The sequence below is a fragment of the Malurus melanocephalus genome, unplaced genomic scaffold, assembly GCF_030028575.1.
Source record: "Malurus melanocephalus ecotype Western Australia unplaced genomic scaffold, MMel_1.1 scaffold_361, whole genome shotgun sequence".
NCBI classification, from domain to species: Eukaryota; Metazoa; Chordata; class Aves; order Passeriformes; family Maluridae; genus Malurus; species Malurus melanocephalus.
The window spans coordinates 213,413-229,001 of record NW_026623593.1 but is presented as its reverse complement, the minus strand read 5'-3'; the positions used below and the strand labels follow the sequence as shown (position 1 = coordinate 229,001).

General features: G+C 40.7%; 1 protein-coding gene across 2 annotated transcripts in view; it reads right to left on the bottom strand.

Moving 5' to 3' along the window:
• The window catches only part of RBMS3 (RNA binding motif single stranded interacting protein 3), a 660,983-nt gene that overhangs the window by 439,216 nt on the left and 206,178 nt on the right, over positions 1-15,589 (bottom strand). The window lies entirely within an intron of this gene.

Below are 15,589 nucleotides of genomic sequence, written 5' to 3'. Positions count from 1 at the left end.
AAAGAAAAAAAAAAAGAAAATAAAAAAAAAGGGGGGGAGGGAAGAGCCTTCCCCAGTCTAGTTGCCGCTGCCTCCCTCACGGAGTGACATGGTGCTCAGGGCTCGTCCTGTCTTTCATTCAAACCCCCTCCGCGCCGCGCCGCCGGTGGGAGGGACCTCGGCGCGCCGCTCCCCCGGGAGGTCGGCGCAGGCCGCGCGGCCGCCTCCGCGCCCCCGCCCGCCCCGCTCCGCGCCCGCGCCCGACCGGGCAGCTCCGGAAAGCGGCCGTGGGACTCGGGAAACCCTAACGCCGCGGGGCGAGGGAGGAGGGAGAGCAGCCCCGAAGAGCGGGTTTATATTTATGATTTTAATTTTAAAAATAAATAAATAACAAACGGGCGGGGGAAGGTCACAGAGCCTGGTCGCCGAGTAGGGAAGTCGTCGTCGTCCTCCCCCTTCAGAAAACTACTCCGCACCGTCATCCGGCACTTCGCGGAGAGGCGACCCCGGGCCAGACATATTAAATACATACTTTGTTAGACCGCTTATATAAGACTTGGTTTATTTAAAGTTGGAACAAAATGGAGGAAGAGGGTAAAGAGGAAATTCGGCCGGCCTGACGTGCCGGTGCCTTGCCCCAGACGTGTGAAAATACCACGGTGCCACAAAAGTTACCCGCGGCTGCGYTTCCCCCGGCCGGGCTCCCCCGCACGGAGCAGCTGCCGCCGCCGCCCGGGCCCAGGTGAGGGCCAGGTGTGGCCCCCGCGTCCGGCCGAGAGCCCCACACCTGCCACAGATCCCAGGCGTGCAGGACCTGTGTCAGCACCGCGATCCCAAATATTTATCCTCCGAAAGACTCGAAGGAAGAGTCTGTCTTACAACAGGGCTATAAATCATCAGGAAAAAAAAGTGCGTGGATAACAAAATGTTTCCTCTTCTACACAAATCCTAGCGTTTCTCCTTTTTTAAAATAACTTATTTCTTTAACATGTCATCAGATTCCTGGGCCTTTCTGCAGTGGTTTCGCCTATTTATAAAATTTTGAGGAAAAAATGTGGGGCAGCAGTTTCTTTTTGTTTTTATTTAAATGATCCATAGTATTTCAGCGGGATTGTCAGCTGCTGTATTATCAACCAAATTGCTTCCAAAAAAAAAAAAAAAAAAAGAATTATAAAAAGAATTTCTTTAAAGGGACACTTCTCAAGGCTGGTGGAGCTAAAATTAGACTTGCCAGCTGTGTTTTGGTTTGTGGGCACGTGCTTGCACATGACAGGAACATGGAAATATCACGCTTTACTCTGGCAGTTTGCTGCTCTAGTAAGCAGAGGGTTTTGTTATGGATTCCTATAACTGCCCCATAGCCGGGTAATCCATGAGCAAAAGAAAGCAGCTTAATGGAAAGTGCAGTGCGGGAAGCCATAGACACGCTCAAAATACTGCCTATACACTGTGCTTTCATCACCAGGCATTAATAATCATCAGTAGGTAGGTACCAGCTCTCTGCCATACAGAATGCCATGCCATGCCCGCACAGGGATTTGTTCCCTCTTGCAGGAGAAAAACTTTTGCAAAACGAGTGCTCTGTKCCCAGAACACTGTACAGGCATTCACCAGGTTCTGGCGCACCCAGATGAGCTCTGTGGAGCACTACCGTCGCCCCAGCTTCTAAATCTGCTAAAACAGATTCAGAAGAAAAACCTGRTTGGGTAAACTATTTAGTATTTTCATTCCCTAATGAATCCCAAGCTGGCCAGGTCCATGTGGTCCCTCTTCTGAGCATCCYTCCTTTTCATTCATTTTCTCTTCTGAGACGTGAATATAGAAAAAAGACAGGAATGGGAGGAGAAACCTACAATCCCCGCCTCCCAATCCCACGGTTAGTATCACGCTCAGCTTTAAATACGCTGCCTCTCATTGAAGTGAATGATACTCCAGTGATACTCTTGCTTACGCTTTCTTCTCCCCCCGCCCCCTCCCCGGCTTTCCCTGAGGGTGAAATAGACTGTTTGAGGGTTGGGATCTGCAGAAGTGACAGTGATTACTTGACGGTACGTGATACTTTGAGCCGAGACAACTTTCAGATTGTTCTTTCAACTGCCAGAATTAAGTTGTTGTGCTTCTCTCCTCACCTTCTCAATTTTCCCTCAGGATATTAACGCAGTTTTTCTTGCTAAGCGGTTKGCTTGTAGAGTGGATGTAACCAGATTTGGGAGAAGAAAGAACCTATGTGTATTGGTTGAAATAAAAGATAAATACTAAAGGAAGTAGAAAATTGCTTTCTGACCAAGAAATCTACATGAACATGCAAGGTTTTCCGTGGCCATTATTTTAAATCCAGGAAGGACTGTTTTGGCTATATCATCTGACTACTCTGAGTATTTCAAATCWTGCCATAAAATTTCAACGCAACATTTCCACATAGTTCCACATCTGATGCACTGGCTAGTAGCTCCAGCAGTTCTCACAACTGGGAAAAGGTAGGGAGCTACAGGAGAAGTGTGACTATTATCTGAGTGGGTAACAGCTCCACCTTTCTCCTGCTCTCTCTCAGCAAATGTCTTCAATATGCAGATGCTCTGAATTTCCATTTCCACCTGTAATCCTGACCAGGTGCTGAGCAGCCTCTGCTGTATGCTCTGAGTGCTCAGCATCTTGCATGATTGAGCCTTCAGAGATGCGAGACAGAGTGGAGGCAGCAAAAACAGGAATACAATATAAAAGAGTGGGGGGCCAAGGGGAGAAGGCAGGAGGCAATACAGCATAGCAAAAATGCAAATGAACAGCCACAAAAGCAGATTTAGATAGCAYACAGCCTCTGAACAAATGCTAGTGCTGGAAAATGGAAAATTTCCATTTGCAAAATACAGACATCAAAAAGATCATCTGTGACTTGGGAGCACACTGTTTAAATAGAATCCCCTTCATTTTCTGGCCTGTGCATTTGAATAACTGAATCCACTTGCAAACTGAAATAGCAGTTTGCCTACCGAGTGTTAAGTATAAATGTTCCTCAAAAGAAAAGACAAGCTGTTCGATCCCAGTGAGCAACAGTGAGCAAACTTCACAACTTTTTTTTTTTCTTCCTATGGGAGGGTTCATTATCAAGCCCCAGCCAGTCCCAGCCTCTGGAACCCAGGGAGTGAGCCAATTTCCAGTACATCTGCAAAGGCACTGCTCCCACTGGTGAGGGCAGATCCACAAGCCAGGTGAGCAGCAAGAATCTCTTCAATGGGAAGTTTAGAAATTAAATTAAATAAATGGGAAGACATCATCTGTAAACTTCACAGCCAAGTACATTCAAAGACAGGCACCAAAGGATATTAACCCAGCAACAACCAAAGCTGTGGATAAGAAACCTGGAGTAAACTGACAAGAAAAAAAAAAAAGACTTCTTCTTCTGGCAGCCTGAAGTACAGAAAAATTACATATGTTTGGATGCATTTTTCCTTTCATAGAATGCAGATTTCTTCATTTACAAAAACTGAGCTAAATGAAAAAAGCAGACACCTACTAGAAAATTCGGGGGCTTTTATTTGATAAAATACAATTCTACTTAACTTTTTTTTTCCTTAATAAGCTTTTTATCTATCCTTCTAAAACCTTCTWAAGTCATAGGTATCTGAGTCAGGGTGCAATTAAAACATTTTCTAGCTCCTTGCTCTTAAAAAGCAGCAATATGTATTCTAGAAAATTTAACTTCTGACAAAATTATGTCAAAATTTTCTAAGTCGGGACTAGAGAAATAGAGATACAACCACCTAACACAAAATAATAGGTTAAATTAAAAATAAAAAAAGAACAATTATATTTAGCTTACATTTTTACMCTTACTTTTATTTTTGCTATTTACTCATTAAAGTTTCTACAAAGAGACCACAGTGAAGCGTGACAGCTTGTTTACGATGGGTTACAAGAAGAGCACTGATTTTATTTTTCGATCTGTCAGCTCGTTCAATCCAGCTACCTTGAAACCTCACTGATGAACAGAGAATTTTACTATTTAATGGCTCATTTATCAAGCTGATTAACCTAAGGAGAGCTAACCTAAGAAGTGACGCATCCTGGTACAACCATCAGTGAAACATGTGATAGCCACAGAGAAGGTGGGGAGGAAAAGACACAGAGGACTGAAGCTTAACAATAGCAGCATTAATGTTTGGGATTCGCAGAGCCTCTCTGATTGGGGGATGCCACCATTTTCAGGTGTCCTCCTTTCACAAGAGACCAAACCCCACTGAAAATGTGTGAAAACACACACACACACCTTTCCTGCCTGCATAAAAAACCAGCCAGGTTTGCTCTCTGACCTTCAGCATCAACCATCACCCACCACAAGGTCTAGAATTAGGCAAAGCTGTAGATGGCCTGAAGTAAATCTGAAAGAGTTAATGGATAAGATTATTGACAACAGTAAAGGATTGCCATCTATCATCATATTTCATAATTTTTCACTTTTCACTTCATCTTCTGTCATTACATTATGACTCGGGTGTTTCCATTAGTCTACTTTTACCTAAAGACCCAAACCTAAAGGAAATCTTTGGACAGCAGCAGAGTGAAAAATTTTAGATGAAAAAGTGAGCAACAATGAACATTCACTAAATTGTTTGTATTTTCCACCTAATAAAATCCCTTACAAGCACAAGAAAGTGAAACTAGCAGTCAGTTGCACAGACTGAAATGATGTACTAAGTCCTCTTTCTGCAGATATTAAYGGATACAACCAAAGTAAATAATACTTAGTCCTTTGCTTACAGTCTGTTTCCTACACCTCAGAACACTTTGCAAGGCTTAGTTCATCCTGCAGTGTGCAAGAGAATTAACATGACCAGTCAATGACAATGCCCCRGTTGTGACAAAAAACTGTGGGTTCCTCTTGCCTCACTTCACGGTAAAAACCAAAGCAGATAAAACTGATGGGGGAAAGGCTTCAGTTGTGGAAGGGACTCATGGGGAGAGAAAGCAGAGCAATGACAGTGAGACRCAATGGGAGAGAGACATTGGCTTTAGCACATCATAGGATCACACATCAATAGTTTAGGGCTTTCCGAAAATGCCAGGATTGTGCACAGGTTAGAAGACATTCCTTTCAAAGGTGGTATTTTCTATAGCAAGTCCACATCAGAAGTCAGTAAATATTGCATCTGGTCTTGAGTCTAAACTCTTCGGATAAAAAAGGCAAACAAAGCCCCAGTAAAATGACTAGCTAAGGCCATTTCTATCTTGCAGCATACTAATCTAATACTACCAGCATTAGATGTGGTATGATTCCAGAGGGAGAAAATGCTTCTCCTCCCATCTTCCTCCCTCCAAAGTCCTGCTTACTAGTCACTTTCCCCACCCCTTGTTTACTCAAAATTAGATTGCAATCAGGGAACATGAGATTTTTTTTCTCTTCAGGAAGTTTATTTCTGAAGGTAATGGGGAGACGTAAATATGCTGCCTGTTTACTAAGGTTCATAAACATATACGAACACAGGCAATTAATTGTCACTGAAASAGTTCCAGCAAACATGGAAAATCCTAGCTTTTTAGGGCATGTTTGACTAAATGTTCACCCATCATGTACTGAATCACTTAGTGAGATATTAATTTTGTGCTCCAGCTGAGGGTAATCACAGAACAAACTGGCATTATTCAAGTTACTCTGTTAAATTACAGCAAGGGTAAGCYTAAGAACAAAGGCCAGCAGGAGTCGAGCCTCTCAACTTGAAAGGAATTATCTTTTCCTCTAATTGAAGTGAGGGCTGTTTTGTTTTGTTTTTTTCTTTCCTTCCTCTTGCTAGATTTCCAACAACACTCTTTGTCAGAAGGTCTCCTTGCAACGGGGTTTTGTGCTTGAAGCCCATGAGCAGGGGCTCATCAGCCTGGGAAAGTTTACTAATGTAATTGCACTGGCATCCTCGACAGCTAGAGTTATACCCACGTAATGCCTCATACGGGCATTCTTCCCTGGGAATGATTATGCTGGTAAATGCCCCTATTTACATAAACCCAGACTTCTGGGTCCTGTTTTCCTGCTGGTGCTGCCGCTGACCTACGCCATGACCTTGGACAAAACCACTTCTCCTGCTCCCTCCYGTCTGTCTCTGTCTCATGAGTGTCAACTGGAAACTCTTTATGGTGAGAGCAATCTCTGTGTTTTTACAGTACCACAAGGGAACCTCAATTTTGGTAGGGCACCAGAACAACCCAGCAGAAATCTGTAATAATGTATGTAAACAGTTTGCTCTTCCAGCATCCAGACAGCTGCTATTAGAGAATTCACAGGCTGTKGCTTTTTTTTTTTTTTTTTATCCTTTGCATGGGAAAAAGTTAACAATAGGCAAGAATGGAGGGTCATTTCAGGCGACATTCCATCACTATCAAATATAATAGATTCTGCCTTTTCCATACTTATATCCTCCCTAGCATGCCAAGACACATTTCTTCTTGTCTCTTTCATATCTGGCAGGCTTATTTGCCCACTAAATAACACTTTGTCTAATGCTGACTGTAAATAAGCTATGAGGGAGCCTTTGCTAATAATTTCTATTTCATTTCCCAATAGACCCYCTTCTAAAAAACAGTACAGTCATGGCACAATGCTTGCAATTTAGTCCAAAACTTCATTCMAAAGTGTTAGTAAAAATAATTTTGTATACTGCTACTGCAAATGTTATGGTTTTGATGTAATCTCAAAATATTATGTCTTTTTTTTCAGTTTGGTCCAAATTTGACTTTTTTAATTTTATTTTTTCCATAAAAATTCTGCCTTCACCCAAGAGCAATAACTATTTTCCTACTTGGTCCCCTTGAAAAAGGAAAAATCAAAGTCTAAAAAAACATCTCTAACATGTTTTCAAAAATATYTTAAGCTAAAACTCTCTTTTATCTCTACACATGCAGGAAAATGTTATTTAGGAATTATACAAATGAAATGCCCCTATTTAAATCAGTCTCTAGGGAAATGTGTTCATCGGTTGTTTGTTTTTAACTGAAATTCATGACTGGGAAAAGCAATCTGCACTTTAGCTTGCACCAGTAAACCCTACAGTAATTCAGAGTCTATTCAGCCCAAAGTACTTTATAAATAAAGAAAAATCACAGGTTGGAAGGAACTGTAATCTTCAGCCATAACAAAATGCTATTCTTTTCCTTCTCACCTAAACACAACCGGGAACTGAAGTGGAAAGCATATAAAAACACGTACTAGRACTGCTAGTGCCTTCTTATCAACATGTAAAGCTTCCCTCAAGGCATTACAGGAAAAATTATAAGTGTCCACTAAATATGGAATCAAAAGATTGTGTGTAACGATTCCCAACAGAGGGGGAATTTCCRGCCCTCAAATTCTGTCTCACCAAGATAGGAAGAGAATGCATGGCAAATGGAGAAGTACAGTACTGGGAGTTGGGTAAAAAGTTCCACATGCAGGTAAGCTGCACACTTGAACCAATTCTCCATTTTTCAAATCAGTTCACTCTTTTATAGAATAATGGCATTTTTTTTGTAATGGACAGCTTCCATTTACCACAGACCCAATGCAGCTTGCCGTGCAAAATCAAACCTTATGTCACACTAGATTACTGTCCATCATAACCAAAGAAAATGCACTGAACTGAATATATTTGGTTCAGGAAAGCTGTATTTTGTCAGCTGYGGTGTAGCTCATTGTCTATTAAACAGTACCAAGCCCATTCTGAACASAGCACACTGTAGAACTGTTTAACCTCCTAATCCTGCACTTGTAAACTTGCCAGAACAAAAGGGAGGATAATACCTTATATCTAASAAAAATAGGGTTAGGACTGACATTTTCCTGTTCCAGACAAATTCTCTGGGTAAGAGATAATTTGTTTCCTGCAATGAGACAAATGCTAATTATACCTCAAATCTTCCCTCTTTTTTTCCTCTACCTTTTTTTTTTTTTTTTTTTTTTCCTCGTCCCCTCCTTGGTGCATCTTTTCTTTAGTCTTGTTCACAAATATTTTTTGCCTTCAAAAAATCTCATCAAATCTCTACATTCTCCTTCATCTGAAAGTTATCGGGCTTGAGAATAATTTGYCTGCCTTCTTTTATGTATTCCAGCTGGAGTTTTTAATAAAGCACAAGGACTCAAGGCTACTGTATTTTTATTAGGAGATGGTGGAAACTTTATAATGATTTCTATTCACATTCACCAAATSCTCTTCCCTATTGTTCTGCCCTATTTACATCTCCCAATATCGTATTCCCAAATAGTTTTTACTCYGTAATCCTTCATCTGTTTTGTTTCCTCTTTATTTCTGTCCCCGCCTAACTGCCTRTCTTGCCAGCACAAGCACTTTCTTTTTCCCGATTTTTTTCTCCATTATTCTTTTGTGTTGCCCCCATTCCTCAGTCACAGATGCTTTAGGCTCTATTTTCTTATTTATGTTGCAGTTTTTTGAATGCAGAACAAAAATATTCACGGGGGGAAAAAGATACCACTGCASTATTCTTTTTAACTTGGAAATCCATCCCACTAGATGGGAAGTGTGCCATAAACATCTAAATTCATGTCAGCTAAGGTSCCTCAGCGGGGTTGTGGACAGAGTTAAAGTAGAAGGTGAGAATATTAAGTTCATTAACAGAGGAAGAATTGGGTCTCATAATCTGAGGATCCARTCAATGTCACCTCTTACTAACTTCTTTTCTATAAAGGGCTTTGAARACATTTCTGCTAAGTACAGATGTACACAGGTTCTCTTTTCCTCCCAATTGCAATTGTACACCCTCGACATCAACATGCTTGTCTTTTCAGGATCCTACAGGAGCAAAATATGTATCAGCTTAAAAACATAAAAGCAGTCTTTGCCAAAGAATTCTCACCTCACCTACAACAGGGGAGAATTACAAGCAGAAAACACTGAAAGTGAATAGCAGTTAAATATTAATCTTTTGATATAGTTTTTCAGATGAAATACTGACACAAATTCAGCTTGCAGATAATTTGCATTTTGGCCRTTTGGTACATTCCTACCAAGCAAAGGTAGATGTTTCTCTCCTGTGAAGAGCTTGTAGGAGAAAAAACCCCAAACAATAACTGTATTTCATTTAATTGGGAAATTGTATTTTAGCAGTAGATTTTTTTTTTTGTACTATTCAGTTATTTGAATAAAATTTGAATTTAAAAAATTCTGTTTTATCAGAAGAGCTGGTAGCATTCTGTCACTATGGGGGCTTGCCATTTCCCATGGTCTCAGACATTCACTGGCGTGAAATACTGGTTTGTCAGATCTCTAGCRCTGCAGCTGAGTATTTCCATCCTGCAGATCACATCCTCCCTTCAAATTCATGGTGAGAAATTTCAGTTAAACCATTTGTCCTCTTCCTGTTTCTCCAGAAAGTACAATTTTTTACCTGTGTTGGAATAAATCCATGCTAAATGAAGGCTAAAATGGCCAAGCTCATCCAGCTTCTTCTTGGATAGTGGCTGGAAGGAGCCTGAAGATAGGGCAAGGTTTCTTACATGTGGAAGAGGTACCTGAAATTTAGCCAGATGGGTGACCCATTCTGCTAGGGARGTACCTTCTACCTTTCTTGTGAAAACCTTCCAGGGTTGGCCACATGAGTAAAAKGCACAGTCCCTGCATCCTCAGCACAGGTCTCCCTGAAGTCCATACACCTGCTTCCCTCCCAGCTTTCACAGATCTCTGAAGACAGACATGGAACAGCACMTTTCTCCCAGGCACTGGAGCTGTACAGAGCAGGAGGCAGGGACYACAGGCATGGCAGGAGGTGGTGGCACATTACTCTGGTAGTACTGTGGGGTTGCATTATCTGTGCAGTTATGATTGCTGGGCTGYTGGGGTGTTGTCCATCCCTCACTGAGATGAGGAAGTGTGGAGGAGGGAGCACAAAAGGAGACTGAGGAGTGAAAGAGGGATGTGCCTTGGTTGCAGGGAGGTGAACATAACACATCAAGGCACTGATGTTGTAAAAGGAGCCCGAAGCATTACAGCCTGAAAGTGGAGAAGAATCAAATGGGGATCTGGAAATACCTGTGCAAAAAAGGAACCTGAGATTGTGAATCGACTAAAATTAAGAATGGGAAAGCAGCAGTAATGGCAAACAGGTAGTTAAAATGAGCTAAATTGATTTGGAAGGCTAGGCAGGACAAGGGAGGAGCCAAAATAGGTGAGAACAGAAGGGCACAGAGACATACAAGGTAAAAAAGAGGACAGCCTACTTTTTCCTCTGCATCCTGTCTGCAACCCCCAAATTCCTGACATTGACCACTCCTCTGTTGTCAACAAAAATCATCCACACCCAGCTGCAAAGTGATCCAGCCCCTTCTAGCACTGGTCCACACAGACTATTAAAATCTAATGCTGCCAGACTCTCCATGTCTCTGTGATAAATAGAAAGATTTCAACCTTGCTGACAATCCATTTGTCAATATGCCATAGGATGGCATTTTCAGGTTCCTTTATTTTTCAAAGCTAAAACCTTCTTCACACGTAAATTAAATTAAAAGAACAAGTGGGAAAATTCCATATGATCTCACATTTAAGGTTAATGAGTAATGGGATAATTATAATGAATAATAAAATGATAACGAGTGTTCACAGAGAAGCCCATTAGAACTGCATAGACAACCATTACTCTGTAATTTTATACCTTTTGAACACTTGACTTTGCAACCTTAATGCTTTTTTAACATTGTTTTTGCCTKTGTAATGATATATAACAATCTCTAGACACCATCTGCGGTCTTCATATTTCCTTGATACCTTTCAAACACATTTTCATACTGAGTATGAGAAGAGGCAAGTGATTATCTCACAGAGCAACAGCCAGGAGATAGTGAGGGATGCATTTGGTTGTTGCCTCTCTGCACATTCATAATTCCTATTTCAACAGCTGGGACCACGCTACAAACTCTTGGGCTTGGTTCACCTTGTTTAAAGCCTCCCTCTTGATGACAGTTTTGTAAAAATTTTCTGATTCTGCACTTTGCTTCTCCCATAGGTATAACAGTGGAAGCCAAGTTAACAAGGTTTTRGGSCACAATTAATTATTTTACTTTATTCAGCCAGGGTTGTGACTGAGGGCACRGTATYAACCATTTYCTTGATTCCTTTCCATCTGACAGTKCACTGATTTACCTTAGTAAATTTTTATGTGCTGTCCTTCACTGCTGGACTCCTCTTTAGACAGGGTACTAGGCACATTTTTTAATTGAAAAGAGGCACTGCATGCTTACAGACTATCATCATATTTCAAGTTTACTGCTAGGAAAAGCCAATATTAATAAAGGATGCTTTTACATTTCTTCAGGTATTACGTATTTTAGCTGCAAATGTCAGCTTTTAGCAAGCTTTTAGCTCTTGTTTTGAAAGTATTGTAATAATAATAAATGCCCCACAGGGCTGTCCTAACTCCTTGTCACTCAAGCAACTCTGGGYCACCTTAAAGCCACTGCAAGTCCCTGAACATCTGCATCATTCAGACTGGAATCCTAATGTGTACCATACAGCAACCTCCACTACACTACCTGCATGCTTATATGCAGGTGCTTTTCTTGGCAGCTGAAATTTCTGTTTGCAATAAAAGAAAAAAAACCTGTTTGTAGTAAAGAGCAGACACTTTGGGGGGCCAACTCAGTGAGCTGACTACCTGTGGAGCACATATTCTCATTTCCAGCCGCATGACCCTGAAGGAGTCATTGCAGTCTGAGTGGAAAAGGGGAGTTAACACTAAATAATATTAGATAAGAGTCAATCTCCAGTCAGCACTCTTCAAACAGCAAGWGAAACATGTCTTAGGTGCAAAGTGAGAGATCAAGTAGGAGGAAACAGTTGTGAAGAATGATAGGGCAAATGAAAACCCTCTCTGCATGCTTCTCTGAATTGGTCTTTTCTATTATTAAGTTCTTGGCTGTAAGAGAAAGGTGACAGATCCCACRCTCTCACTGTCACAGCAAGTCATTCACTTGTTCTTCAGCACCACAAAGAGCAGYATATGAACTTCACCACATTTATGTATCTACTTTATGCGATAATTTAGTTGCTGCCTCCTTGCACATAGGAAACACAGTAACACCTAATTCAAGAACTAGTCTTGTAACATCACTAGCAAGCAAAGAAAAAAAAAAGAAAAATAAAAATCAGGTAATGTATGGATAATTAGTTGTATAACTCCTACAAAGTTGAATGAAAACAGATACTCCAAATTCCAGTATGCTGCACTGAAAAGGACCATCTCTGAACTGAAATGATGAATGGTTCCCTATATACAAACACTTATACTCATGTAACCCATGATCCAAGTAGGSTGCTAGATGACAGGGTGCCATGGCACACTTTGGTCCCACAGGACTGTCTGGAAGCAGGACCCGATTCAGCAGAACTCCCTCTTAAACACCACGATCATTTCCTGAACCATCTATTAAAATCCACTTCCAGCAGCCGACTTTGCAAGCTGCACATGCTGCCACTCATTCCAGCTCCCCTAGGAGCCCCACAGTGCCTGTGGCTCTRCTTGTATGCAGCTCTGGAATACCTTCAGTRCTCAGTCCCCAGTTCTGGCCTCCTCCTTAGAGCTGGTGGTTGTTGCACGTCTGCCAGCATGAATACCAGCGCCTTTTGGCTGGGGAAGAGGTGTCATACCAAGCCTGGGATTTCTGGAATATGATACTAGGAGTTCTACATTAGCCTGATGGTGCTTCTAAATTTCCACCTTAGTCACTTTATATAACACAACAGAAAGTATATTAAAAGACAAGTAGCAAAATKAACAGCTAAAATTACTGGAGCACCRGAATTAAGACTGCTTATTCCACCTTAACTACATCCTTGAGTCTCTTCATTAGAATAAAATCTGCAGAATCTCATCTAATTCTATTGGGAGGCCCCTTGCCTTGTTCTCAATGTTGAATGGGCAATGCYAACTGTACGACAAAATCTTTCATATTTTATTTTCTCATCACTTTTTAATGCCATACCATATTTCCTGTACAGCATTCAAACTCTGCTATGGACAGAATTATTAATGTTTGCATAGACTCTCAAGCAGGTTTTTTTTCACTATAGTGACAGTGTGCTTTATAACACATGTAAATGTATCTCCCTAACACCTGAGGAGACGGAGAGCTATGTTCATCTCCAGTTAACTGGTAGGCAACTGAGGCACATAAAAAATTAAGCAAAAAGTCAGCACTGGGTTTTAGTGCACATTTTAAGGAAGGATCTACATTTTCAGAATACTCGTATCACATGGCACAGTTCTGCTCAAAGCTCAAGTTTCTGCCAGGAAACAGACTTATTAGTCCCAGCTCATGTAAACTGGGAGCTTTAGGTAAGCCACTCCTGCTGTATCTTGTCCACAAYGTTAAAACCTGCAGCTCCTTCTCAAACATTCATCAGCCACAGACAAAGTGACCAGGAGCAACAAGGTCTTCCTGTCCTCCCCTGTGGGATCAGCCCAGCAAGCTGCAGCAGTGAGCCTCATGGATACCCTGGCAGCAGAGAGACTGGATGAGCCTCAGCAGGCAGGTACTGCTCCAAGCCCCAGACCTGCRTGCTAATCTCTATCTTCTTGCTCAGTAAACTTAATCCTGCTTTTACAGCAACTGAAAAGAAAGATTCCTAATGGGAAAGGATGGGAAATCTTAACAATAAGTAGTTCCATCAATCCTTTTCTATATATAAAATTAATGATACTGAATTGTAAAATTATCAGAGAATRAAGCAATAATTTTATGAAATAGAGAGCTAAAATAGACTCCAAAGGATTAACATCCACAGTAGATTATCCCTTCCATACTAAATTGGGTAATGGATTTCTCTGAATAGGATATTTCTTCATAGCAGAAGCATGAGATATTATTTTAAAGAAGATCTGCAATATCTTACTTTACATATGCCTTGTGTTTTCTTTTGCAACATCCTTCAGTCATTTAGAAGATGCTGACTGATGAAACAATTGCATATTCTTGTTCAAATATCTTAGTATGATGGGGAGGAACACACAAACCACACATGATCTTCTTTGGAAAGAAAGAGCAGAGGTGTGATTTCTGGTCACTATTGAAGTATGGGTAGGACACAAGTAGGCAAAAATAGCTGTGTGGTTAAGATACTGGACTAAACTTGGAAGATATCTTCTAGTTCCTGGCTCGGCTGCAGACATCCTGTGTGTCCTTGGATAAATGCCTCTTGTGAGGCTAATTTCATTTATGTGCTCATGTACATAGTAATGAGCCTCATAAACAGCCTATAAATATAATCACTTGAAATAATTTTTAAGGTACAATCTCTCATACTCAGTGAGGGATTTCATATTATCTTGGGAAATGAAAAATTGTTTTCTAGGCTAAAGGCATGAGACTGCTTTGGAGCCATCTCTATTTCAGTGGCATCTGTGTGCACATTTAAATTTGGCACATGCAGACCATTATGATAAAAAAATTCCACATTATTTGCACTATTTTTTCTTTCTCAGACTGGGATTGTTCCTATTTATAGGAACTCAGACTGTAGRAAGCAAAGAGAGACACATGTATAGGTGATGATATCTTTGAAATATGTACTGGCTCTGTGTCCTTTTTGTTCAAAATTCTTGGAAACATCCTGTAAAAATCTGTGTGCATGCACAACAGTTGTCATTATTCACACAGCCTCCACTGTAAATCACAGATTCAGATGTACATCTGGAAGTTACAAGTCTCCACACACACAATATGTGTAGCTATACAATTCACAAGTAAATTTCTACAGGAAGGGTGGTCCTGGAGCAATGGCAGATCTGCCAAARTTGCTAACCAGTGTGATATTTCACCATTTGTCACGCAAAGTACTCCTTTACTGCTTCAGGGTGCTTTTTGGTGCTCTGGTAGCCTCTGCCACAGATATCCAGAAAGGCCAGGTAGAAAACTGCAGCTCACAGCTGGCCTACATCAGGTGGGCAGTAAGTGCAATACACCTTGGACCCTGGGCTAGCCAGCAAATACAGTGTCAAGGTTAGACCACCATAGTGCTCCCAGTTTTGTTTGTGGATCCTTATTCAGCMACTTCCTTTTCAAAAAGAAASATCTCCTCCAACATATATCTTTGCAGTTGTTCACCCTCTGTGGCTTAGATAACCATAAGATACCAGGAAAAAGTAAAATTTTTAAGTCTGTATCTATTGTCTGGACCAACTGCCTATAGCTTTGTGAAAATACAGCCACCTGCCTTCCAAGATAGACATGCCTTACTTGGGAAAGGTCATTATAGAAACTGCTTTTTTATTTTCTTTTTCTTTTTTTTTTTTTTTTTTTTTTTTTTTTTTTAATTTTTTATTTAACTTAATATATCCAGTTAAAAAGCTAAGCATATGCAGTCATTTCTCTGGATTATTTACAGGCAAAGCAGAATTCAAATTTGAAAATTCACCCCATCAGGAATACATTTGACATAAGCCAAAGAATTTAAAAYAGTGAAAGTATAACTAAAGATACTCTTGTTGATAAGCTAGGAACTAGTGTTCTTTATTCATTTGTAAAGGAACTATTGTTTCCCTTAAATCTCTATAGCATTCCTTGCATCATGTTACTGTTTTCAAATAACTAGAAATGCCAACACCTTAATGAATCAGACTACTTTAAAATATCCTAGGACTCTTA